The following is an 11817-nucleotide window of genomic DNA, read 5'->3' as shown; positions in this document are numbered from 1 at the left end:
ATATATATATATATATATATATATATATATATATATATATATATATATATATATATATATACACGTATATATATGTGTGATGGGGGCAGGTGTGGCTGCGCTCTTTCTGAAATCTGAAATGAGGACCTTTTATTGAAAATAACAAAACGACCATTTACAAAACATGAAGTGTGGGATCGTAACAGGGGCCTCTGGAGATGTTTGGGAGGGGGGTGATGACAGTCTATTAGACCCCACATCTCAGTGTAAATTCAGCATCTCAATATAAGGTCAATATGCTGCTTCTTGGCCTCCTGTAAATACTTAACTAACTATAATTTAAGCAGCATTCAATAAATTGTAACCCCTTTCAGTTGTAGACCCTATAATGAGTGATATTAGTATTGTTAGTGGTGCAACGTGGGGGGATGAGTCTTTGACTGAATGTGCTTCTTCTGCTAACCAGTGTGTCATAGAGAGGGTGTGAAGAGTTGTCCAATATATTCCTAATCTTGGACAACATCCTCCTCTCTGACACTGCTGTCAGAGAGTGCAGCTCCCCTCCCACAACGTGCTGGCTTTGCGGATTAGCTTATTCAGTCTGTTGGCGTCCTTCACTTTCAGTCTGTTGCCCCAGCACACAACAGCATAAAGGATGGCACTGGCCACCACAGACTCATAAAATATCCGCAACCTCAGCCGCCTCAGAAAATAAAGACGGCTCTGGCCCTTCCTTTAGAGGATGTCAGTGTTTTTAGTCCAGTCCAGTTTATTGTCCAAGTACACCCCTAAGTACTTGTACTCCTCCACAATGTCCACACTGACCCCACAGATGGAAACGGGGGACCCTGGAGCCCTATTTCTCCTCATGTCCACCACCAGTTCCTTGGTCTTTGCCAAGTTGAGCTGCAGATGGTTCTGCTCACACCAAGTGACGAAGTTGTCCACCACAGCCCTGTACTCAGTCTCCTCACCCTTGCTGATACATCCAACTACTGCAGAGTCATCAGAAAACTGAAGGTGGCAGGTGTCTGTGCAGTGGCTGAAGTCCATGGTGTACAGGGTGAAGAGGAAGGGAGAGAGGACTGTCCCCTGCAGACCCCAGTGTTGCTGATCACACTGTCAGACCTACAGTGCTGCAGGCACATGTACTGTGGTCTGGTAATCCACAATCCAGAACACAAGGGGGGGCATCCACCTGCATTGCTGTCAGTTTCTCAGCCAGTAGAGCCGGCCTGATGGTGTTGAAAGCACTGGAGAAGTCTAAAAACATGACCCTCGCAGTGCTCGCCAGCTTATCCAGGTGAGTATAGACACGGTCGAGCAGATAGATGATGGCGTCCTCAACTCCGAGTCTGGGCTGGTTTATGACGCAAATGTAACTCTTGTTGATGGTTAGTCCATCTTAACTCCCACGGCCATGACTTATTCACTTATTGTGTGTTCACTGCCTGAGTTTTCTGTTGGTGTCTTGTCTAACTCGCTGCTGTGTTGGTTTGCACAGAGACCTGGACTTCACCATAGACATCGACTTCAAAGGTCAGCTGTGTGAGATGTCGAAGACGTCAGAGTACAGTTAGTTAATAGAGGACAGATGATACGGTTTGACTGGGAGTCTGTACCATAGTTTGACGCTCTCCTGCAGCAACATTTTAAAGACTGTCTCTTTTTTTGGTTTCTTTTCATTTTCTTGTCGAAACGTTAACAGTATTTAAAGGTTTTCACAAGCCCAGAGTCTCCCTACAAGGAGTACATTCTGTTTTTCCATGTAGGTATCCTGAGCTATCTTATCTTTAAAAGTGAAAGAGAATGTGTATCTCGTGGTCAGACCTTATTGATGCGCTTGGTGCAAGAGTTCTGTCCTCTCAGCGCTGAGGCTGATTGACTCTGTTACTTTTGTTCTATTGTCGTGCTTTATCATAAGACAAAATGCATGGTGAATAATCGTTATTAATTTCTTCCTCAGCAGGGGACAATAAGGGGAAAAAGAAGGAAGAGGAAGACGAAGAGTGGTGATTTCTGATGAAATCCGGGCTACTGTCATAGACCATGTCCTTGTGCATGGAATGACAATGAGGGAGGCCAAAGAGTGCAACCAAAAATCAGTAGATTCTCTGTGTCCACCATAATCTGGAGATTTAGACAAGGAAACAGGTACAGTCTACTTTACTGTAATGTCTCATCTTTGAAAGTTTACAGTACTACTGTATACTGTATGTATGTATATATTGTATTTCAGAATCAGATCAATAGGATCAATTATGTACAGTCTTTTGATTTTTCTACCCTTTACAGTGCATTGTATGCTGTAGACTTCATTTGTATTTATCGACTTCAGGATGGAAAAAAAATTTTTTCCACAGTACATATTGCTAGTTTATGCAATATGTTTGAGTAAATGCTGAATTTCACAACTGAGTTGTGAAAACTTTTTTTTTCTTCTTCTACATGCCCTGAAAACTGTGTTTTCCATTTTTTGGTGTAGTGTGTAATGGCTGCTCAGTAGTGTTTCTAGTTTGACCGCTTAGTGCAAAATCTAAAGACAAAGTTCAGTTTTGAGCACAGGTAAAACTATTTTGAGGCGATGGTTTGATTTTGTAAAAAGAATCAGAGGTTTTTGGTGAATGTAGTTTGAGAAAAGACTTTTGTGTTTCAATTCTGAGAAAAGGACAGGAGAATTCAAAAACTGTGTTTTAACAATTGTGAAAAACTGCAAAATGATACACAGACACACAGATGATGGGTGTTATTGCATGTCAGTACAGAAATACTGGATCATAACAACTTATAAAAGAGGGTATGGAGCTGATGGCTGTTATTGTATGCCCATAAAGAGATGTTGGACCATAACACTTTTTAAAAGGGTGCACAGAGATGATGGGTGTTATTGCATGCCCATACAGGCATGCATTATATTATAAAATATATATATATATATATACAGTACCAGTCAAAAGTTTGGACACACCTTCTCATTCAATGGTTTTTCTTTATTTTTTTTATTTTCTACATTGTAGATTAATACTGAAGACATCCAAACTATGAAGGAGCACACATGGAATTATGTAGCAAACAAAAAAGTGTTAAACAAACCAGAATATGTATTATATTTTAGAGTCTTCAAAGTAGCCACCTTTTGCTTTGATGACAGCTTTGCACACTCTTGGCATTCTCTCAATCAGCTTCATGAGGTAGTCACCTGGAATGGTTTTCAATTAACAGGTGTGCCTTGTCAAGAGTTAATTTCTGGAATGTCTTGCCTTCTTAATGTGTTTGAGACCATCAGTTGTGTTGTGCAGAGGTAGGGTTGGTACAAAGGTCTATACAGTGAATAGCCCTATTTGACTACTGTTCTTATCCATATTATGGCAAGAACAACTCAACTAAGTAAAGAGAAACAACAGTCCATCATTACTTTAAGACATGAAGGTCAGTCAATCCAGAAAATTTCAAGAACTTTGAAGGTATCCTCAAGTGCAGTCACAAAGACCATCAAACATTATGAAGAAACTGGCTGTCATGAGGACCGCCCCAGGAAAGGAAAACCAAGAGTAACCTCTGCTGCAGAGGATAAGTTCATCAGAGTTACCAGCCTCAGAAACCGCAAACTAACAGCACCTCAGATTAGAGCCCACATAAATACTTCACAGAGTTCAAGTAGCAGACACATCTCAACATCAGCTGTTCAGAGGAGACTGCGTGAATCAGGCCTTCATGGTCGAAGTGCTGCAAAGAAGCCACTTCTGAGGAAGAACAAGAGGAAGAGAATTGCTTGGGCCAAGAAACACAAGGAATGGACATTAGACCGGTGGAAATCTGTCCTTTGGTCTGATGAGTCAAAATTTGAGATTTTTGGTTCCATCCGCCGTGTCTTTGTGAGACGCAGAAAAGGTGAGCGGATGGTTTCGACATGCGCGGTTCCTACCATGAAGCATGGATGAGGAGGTGTGATGGTATGGGGGTGCTTTGCTGGTGATACTGTTGGTGATTTATTCAAAATCCAAGGCACACTTAACCAGCATGGCTACCATGGTATTCTGCAGCGACATGCCATCCCATTTGGTTTGCGCTTAGTGGGACCATCATTTGTTTTTCAACAGGACAATGACCCCAAACACACCTCTAAGCTATGTAAGGGCTATCTGACCAAGAAAGAGAGTGATGGAGTGCTGCGACAGATGACCTGGCCTCCACAGTCACCCGACCTAAACCCAGTTGAGATGGTTTGGGATGAGTTGGACTGCAGAGTGAAGGCAAAGCAGCCAACAAGGGCTCAGCACCTCAGGGAACTCCTTCAAGACTGTTGGAAAACCATTCCAGGTGACTACCTCATGAAGCTGATTGAGAGAATGCCAAGAGTGTGCAAAGCTGTCATCAAAACAGAAGGTGGCTACTTTGAAGACTCTAAAATATAATACATATTCTGGTTTGTTTAACACTTTTTTGTTTGCTACATAATTCCATGTGTGTTCCTTCATAGTTTGGATGTCTTCAGTATTAATCTACAATGTAGAAAATAAAAAAATAAAGTAAAACCATTGAATGAGAAGGTGTGTCCAAACTTTTGACTGGTACTGTATATATACATGTTTTACCTTATATAATAATCAATCACAGGTAAATTGCCACCTGCACAATTTAGGCAGGGGCGGATCGTACCTTAATCAAATAAATGTGATTTTAAAAAATTCTATCCTGATTTTAAATTAACGAAAACAGACAATGATCGAGATTAATTCAAATTATATTGTGAAAAACATAAATTATGCCGCTGATGATCAATAATCAAAATGGCCAACCATTCAAACAACAAACAAAACACAATATTCCTCAAATACCCAGTCCCCACAAACATAAAGTCCAGTGTCTCACAAGTCTCTGTCACAGCTGTTTGCACGTTACAAAGTTCCTGCAATCCTTATATGAACAAAACAAAACAAAAAAGTCTCAGGCAAGACCAGGAGGAATGTGGTGAGTCGCCCAAAGTCCAGAAGTCTCGAAAGCAGGGTGCAGCATTTTATACATTGTTAATATACCAGAAGTCAGTATGGTATGGTACTGACTTCTGGTCTATTAACATTGTATAAAATGCTGCACCCTGCTTTCGTTCCCCCAGCCCGCAACATGAATGTTTACTGTTGCCATGGCAACAGGTGCTGTTTCAGTAGCTAACGTTAGCTTAGCGTAATCTACATATTAACAATGAACAATACAACTACAATACTACATTTCTAAACAAAAAGAGCTACCAACACCAACAGCTGTTCTATCAAAGACCTTAACCAGGGTGTTGCCACTTGTCATATCTTACAACAGTTAACGTAACCTCACTGAAACGATGTAACCTAACTAAACCCGGTGCAGTCAGCACAGACATTACAACTACATTAGTAAGAGTACACTAATAATAAGATGTGAAGTGCTTTGTGACTTTAATCCTACTCGAAAGAATAAATGAAAAATATAAAGGATGAGTTGGCTGATAACTGCCAACTGAAGAAGCAGCCAAGCCACCGTGCCTTTCATACTCAAACAGAAATGTATACAAAAGTGTGTGCCAGATACATAGAACAAATAAACACACACTAATACTCACTGTATGACATTAACATAAAACAATGAATGCACGTTACTTATCGCTGATTATTATTAAAAAAACAACAACAAAAAACAGCTCATAGAAAGACTGCGTGCTCTTACTTTCACATGCGGAAATGACGTCATCAGCTGGGTGATCACGTGCTATCCGAAGATGGCCGAGTGATACGAGTGCATTTTCGTTCGGACCGGCGGAAAGTTTGTCTCAAAAATCTGTGTGTGTAAAAAGCAAATCCACACGCGTAGAACTGAGATCCACAAATGTTTTTTCGATTCACAAATAAAAACTGAGTTCACAAATGCCTGTTCGAAAGTTGTAAATGTTAGGAAGATATTCACAAATGCTTTTCATTTATTTGCAAATTAATTTAATGTATTCACAGATATTTTTTGTATTTGTGGAATGTGCTTTATATTTACAGATTACACATTTACACACAGATTGTCGATCTGTTCACACACATAATTATGAAACGTGTGCAGATCAAGAAATATTTGTAGATCACCCTCTGTGCATTTACAGGTATTAATGAGACAAATCTAACTCCATACGAGTGAACCATGAACCGATCTCAGGTACATCAAAAAGATGGCGGACGTGCAGGCAGGCAAGCATCTGTCCAGTGCGAGTGTGCCAGTGGCAGATGGCTCAGCAGCTGGATGCCCACAACACCACATCACCTAAGTTTTATGGTCCAACATCTCAGTATGGACATGCAATAACACTCAACATCTCTATGATTCAGCAACTCCCTATGGTCCCAGAATAACTGTATAGAATTCTTTAAGACTAACATGGACACAATGCGTCTTACCTCTATCGTAATCATAAAAATAATGTGTTGTTTTGAGAAGTAGAGGCTGGAGACTAGCAAAGAGACTAGCAAAATGAATACATGTATATATAAATTTATTAAACTCAACAACACTTATGAACAACAGCAGATAGGGTGAAGTTTTTTCATGTATTAACACCTAACATCCCATATGACCCACCATCTCTGTATGGCCATACAATGAACGTTTTTCACAGTTTTTATTCTGAACAAATTAATCTTTTATGCAAACTCTGTTTGGGGGTTTGTAGGGCGATGTTGGGAAAAAGTTAGCTGCCGTGATCAGCCAGTCATCGAAGGTCCACTGGTTAGGGCAGCACTGAAAAAGATAGAAAGAAGAATTCTGTCAGTGCGGTTGTTTTAGTTGTAACATAGGTATGCAATTTGTCGATAAATTTACTGCACTTACCCCGGTTTTTACGACAAAAACTTGCACTCCGTTGTTTGCGCTGCCTTCACCTTGAGGTTGGGACGGCGAATACGGAGGAGGAGCTTCATCATACGGAGGCTTGAGAAGAAAGTATTAAAAATCAAAGCAGATTTGATTAATTTAAATCTTTAATCAGCTTGACCAAAAAAACCACAGCCAAATTTGTCTTTCTTACTGCAACAGGAAAGGCTGGTGTCTGTGGCACCCTCATCAGGACGTGTTCCACCCTACGAGGCATTTTTGTTGCCCAAAGAAATGAAAGAAATATATATTAATTACCCTACTGTTTTATTAAAGACCAACTTCTCAGTATACACTCACCGGCCACTTTATAGGTATATATATATATATATATATATATATATATATATATAGGTACACCTGTTCAATTGCTTGTTAACACAAATAGCTAATCAGTCAGTCACATGGCAGCAACTCAATGCATTTAGGCATCTAGACGTGGTGATGACTTGCTGAAGAAAGGTGATTTAAGTGACTTTGAACGTGGCATGGTTGTTGGTGCCAGACGGGCTGGTCTGAGTATTTCAGAAACTGCTGATCTACTGGGATTTTCACACACACCCATCTCTAGGGTTTACAGAGGATGGTCCCAAAGAGAGAGAATATCCAGTGAGCAGTAGCTGTGTGGACAAAAATGCCATTTTGATGTCAGAGGTCAGAGGAGAATGGCCAGACTGGTTCAAGATGATAGAAAGGCAACAGTAACTCAAATAACCACTTGTTACAACCAAGGTGTGCAGAAGACCATCTCTGAACACACAAACCTTGAAGCAGATGGGCTACAGCAGCAGAAGACCACACTGGGTGCCACTCCTTTTGCCTCCACAGTCCCCAGATCTCATTCCAATAAAGCACCTTTGGGATGTGGTTGAACAGGAGATGTTTGGGTTCGTGGTGTAACAATGATGAAACGGCACACATATAGCTTCGTTGATATGAAACTTTACTGCGTCGGCTCAGATCACAGCACAATAACGAAAGCCAGACTGCCAGGCATGCTGGGAGACTACATGACATTTTTCAAGGTGCAGTGTCACTAAACATCCAATAGGTGGTACTGTAATACTACCTATAACAGGAGATTCGCATCATAAGATAAGATAGGATAAGAATTAATTGATTAATTAATCAATTAATGCTCTCTGAGACAGACAAGGGTGGAGTCACCAGTGTGAGAAGGGGAGTAGCTGCTACATTGGAGATGTACACATACGTAGGAGAAGGGGGGGCTGTGGTGGAAGTGGGTGGGGCCACAGTATCAAACCTGTTGAAGAACTCATTGAGTTCATCAGCTCTTTCCACATCACCCAATTGGCTGTCTTTTTGTTGTAGCCAGAGATGGTATTGATTCCTCTCCACACCTCACGGATGTTGCTGTGTTGTAAATCCCTCTCTAATGTCATGTCCAGGAAATGATGTTAAGTTAATTTAATAAGTTTTGTCTCGTGTCTATGTTGTCTTGTGATTTCCTGTTTTACTTTGTGTCCACTTCCTGTCTGTGTATAATCTCGTCAGTTTTACCTTTTCCCTTTGTCTGTTTTCCCGCCCTTGGGATTACCTGTCTCCACCCTGATTGTTTCCACCTGTGCCCTTGCCTTGTGTGTGTGTGTATATATAGTCCACGTCTCCTTTTGTCCTGTGCCAGTTTGTCTGATCATGATGACTGATGGCTTATATGTCCATTTCCAAGCCTTCACCTTTGCACTAGCGTGGCAACCACGAAAACACCTCTTCATCTCAGCTGGAATAGGGTGGTATCCTCCAGACTTGCTCCGTTTTTATGAAGAAAAAAAAAGCACTTCTCTTGAATAAACCCTTCTCCCCAAAGAAGTATCCATCAGTAGCTGACAAAAGTACAATAAAAATACAGCAAAAATAAAATAAAGATTGAGTAAAAAATTTGGAGCTACTGCACTTTGCTGCTACCAGTTGAAGCGCATGTTCTAGAAATGGATGTGCAGGTGACAAATTTGCAGCAACTGTGTGATGCTATCGTGTCAATGTGGACCAAAATGTAATGTTTCCAACACTTTGTTGAATCTAAGGCACACAGAATTAAGGCAATTAAGGGGTCCAACCCAAGACTAGCAAGGTGTACCTAATAAAGTGGCCGGTGAGTGTATAAAGGTTAAAACACCCAGCTTCTGCATTTAAGAACCTAAATGGTAAAAAACCCCACGAGTTTCAGAAAAAAGGAAAAACAGTAAAATTTTGTGATTGAAGTCAACAAAACTTTACAGACATAAGGACTACTCATTATAAGCCTGTTTGGTTATTATTTTAAGTCATTTTGGTTGATATTTTTCAGGGTATGATTACTGAGAAAATTCTGACGAGAACTCACCATGCAGTCCAAATGCCATCCATCAAATGACTTTCTACTTCCTGTGTAAACAGGAAGTCAGTTAAAGATCCAAAAATAAATTTTGTTCAGCCACCCTGCACACTTTGCGTTGTTTTTAATTTACTCATACAAATTATAGTTTTAATTCTACATACTCTCAAAACAGTAAACAAACTAGTATAGAAATTACTTTAAAGTACAAGTCCGATTTATACTCTTCTGCACCCTTAGTACTTTCAATTGTTTAGTGGTTAAAGCTGCCAACAGGGCTCCCTGAGAGACTCCTGGCAGTCTCCCAGGCCTTGACATGTGCATGTAAGTAATTCTGGTCTTGGGGCCCCGTGAAATATTTCACCCACTATCTTATTATAGTATAGCAATGGTAGAAGACCACACCTGTGGGAAAATGTGCAAAAGAAAAAACAACAAACAAACTACTTTCATGATTACTCTCATGAAAAAGACACAGTAGTGCAGTTTTAAAAGTTTCTTCATTCACCTCATTGGTATAGGGTTTGAGTGATGACTTTTGTGAAGTGCAACTTGAGCACTTTGACCCAGGACATGGGGTTTCAGCCACCCTGCACACAAGGTGCAGTTGGTTTTAGTTGGATAACTTTTGTTTGGAAGGTGGCAGCAACCTGAAACCAAGTTGGGCACCAAATTTGACAGGTAGGTAGCTGGGCACAGTGTGAGCCCAGAGGTACTTTTTTCCATGAGTATATGACCTTTCTAGCCAAAGATACAAATCAATGTACTATACGTTTGTGTTTCCCAACTCCACAATGGTTACAGATATGAAGGTACTTCCAAGTTTGTGGCACATACTTTTGTTTTCTCTTTTTCCAGGCATGTGGTAGGGAGTGGTTAGGGGAAGGGTAATGATAAGATAAGAGATTCCTTTATTGTCCCACAACGGGGAAATTCATTGTTACAGCAGCAAAGTGGATAGTGAAAAAGCAATATAGATATAGTATAAGTAAGAATATTAATAAAATATATTATAGTTGCTGTGCAGATAGATTAGATAGATAGATTAGATAGATAACTGGCATATTAAATTGATATTAAAACACTTTAAAACTTACACCTCAGGAGTTCTTACCTGTCGGGATCCTTCGGGAAACGGTGGAAGGCCAGGTGCGGGGTGTTCCACTGATAGTTGTTGTAGTTAATTGCACTACACTGTTTTCTTTTACTTTTTTCCTCCTCTCTCCTTGACATCTTGCATGTTGTCTGGGTGCAACAGTTCAAGCTCATCTGTCCAAAATGGCGGCAGCGCCCCTAGTGGCTGTTGGCAAAAATTCAACGGAGCTTCGCCTCTTGGTATCCATGCTCTTTGAAGTATGGTGCATGGAAGGAGCAGCTACAGGGACTGTTGGTGTGCTTGTCTAACAGAGTCTCAGAAAGTGAGCATTTTAATGGGAGCACTGACTGGGTTAACCAAATGGCAGGTTCAGGGTTTGCTGAGGGTAACAGCAATATAGCAGCCAAAATCTTTAGAGAAAAAGATGCCCACTGCATTTAGGTGCCAACAGAACATAGATGAACCGGTCACATAGAATACCAAATAAAAGAATTATGTGCACAATACTTGACCAAACTATGATTGCATATGCTAAGGCTCATGTAACACGCCCCCCCCCCCCAAGTAATCAAAGACATGGCTGAGTTGAAGTCAACATAACATGATTTATTTACAGAAAATGAACGCCAAAAGATGCATATGGAGTCAGTTCTGTAGGCCTAATCCAAACTCAAGAGGCCTGTCGACTTGACAGGTGGACATCTGGGAAATCTGCAAATCAAACATGACAAGACAGTGTGTATTCCCAAATATAACATCTATGGATTGGAAAGTAAAAGTAAGCCAGTTTGCGTAATACATGAAACATGGATATGCTTACACTTTTGCCTTGTCCTCTGATGAGTAGACAGCTGCTGGCAGAGGGCTGGGATATAGCTAAACGAAATGCAAACCTATTGGAGTGAGAAAACAATTTAGATTTTGGAAAAGTATACAAAAAAAGTTAAGTATTGTCAGAGAGATGAGAACACTACTCACCCACTGTTGACCAAATATCCACAGAAGCAATTCAGATTTAAAAAAAAAAAAAAAGTAGAAACCTCAGGAAGAGCAACTGAGGAGGGTTCCCTCTTCCAGGATGGACAGACATGCAATAGATGTCGTACAGAACAGATCAGCATAATAAGTTAACAGTAATCCATATGAGAGTGAGAGTGAGAGAGAGAGATTATAATTATAGTTCTGGCTACTGTGGTACAATATGTTGAAAGAATGTAAAAATGTATTAATATCTGGCAGTATACATGTGTGACAATAGTCATATGTGTATAATATCTGGCAGTATACATGTGTGACAATAGTCATATGTGTATAACAACAATAGAAGTATGACTAATGACTAATGATGGCAGCAGCAGCAGGAGGCATCTGGCAGGACCACGGCAGCAGCACAACCACACACGTCACGCTGTCCAGGCACCGCTGTGATATGAGTTAATCTGAGAGACAGTGGAGCACAAAGGCTCCGGACTCGCTCGCTCTTGCTTGGTTTTAAATGAGAATTAAAGACAAATCTTGATCA

The 11817-nt window shown here is 40.5% G+C and overlaps 1 long non-coding RNA gene across 1 annotated transcript in view; it reads left to right on the top strand.

Annotated features, from left to right (window-relative positions):
* LOC126401887 (uncharacterized) overlaps positions 1–11817 on the top strand; it is a 20180-nt gene that overhangs the window by 7242 nt on the left and 1121 nt on the right. The window contains exons 7-8 of the long non-coding RNA XR_007571132.1: positions 1484–1518; positions 1946–2133. This is a non-coding gene — a long non-coding RNA (uncharacterized LOC126401887). The remainder of the gene's footprint in view (positions 1–1483; positions 1519–1945; positions 2134–11817) is intronic.

The sequence above is a fragment of the Epinephelus moara genome, chromosome 15 (genome assembly GCF_006386435.1).
Source record: "Epinephelus moara isolate mb chromosome 15, YSFRI_EMoa_1.0, whole genome shotgun sequence".
Classification (NCBI taxonomy): domain Eukaryota; kingdom Metazoa; phylum Chordata; class Actinopteri; order Perciformes; family Serranidae; genus Epinephelus; species Epinephelus moara.
The sequence above is the reverse complement of the archived record's forward strand: the minus strand, read 5'-3'. Positions and strand labels throughout refer to the sequence as shown.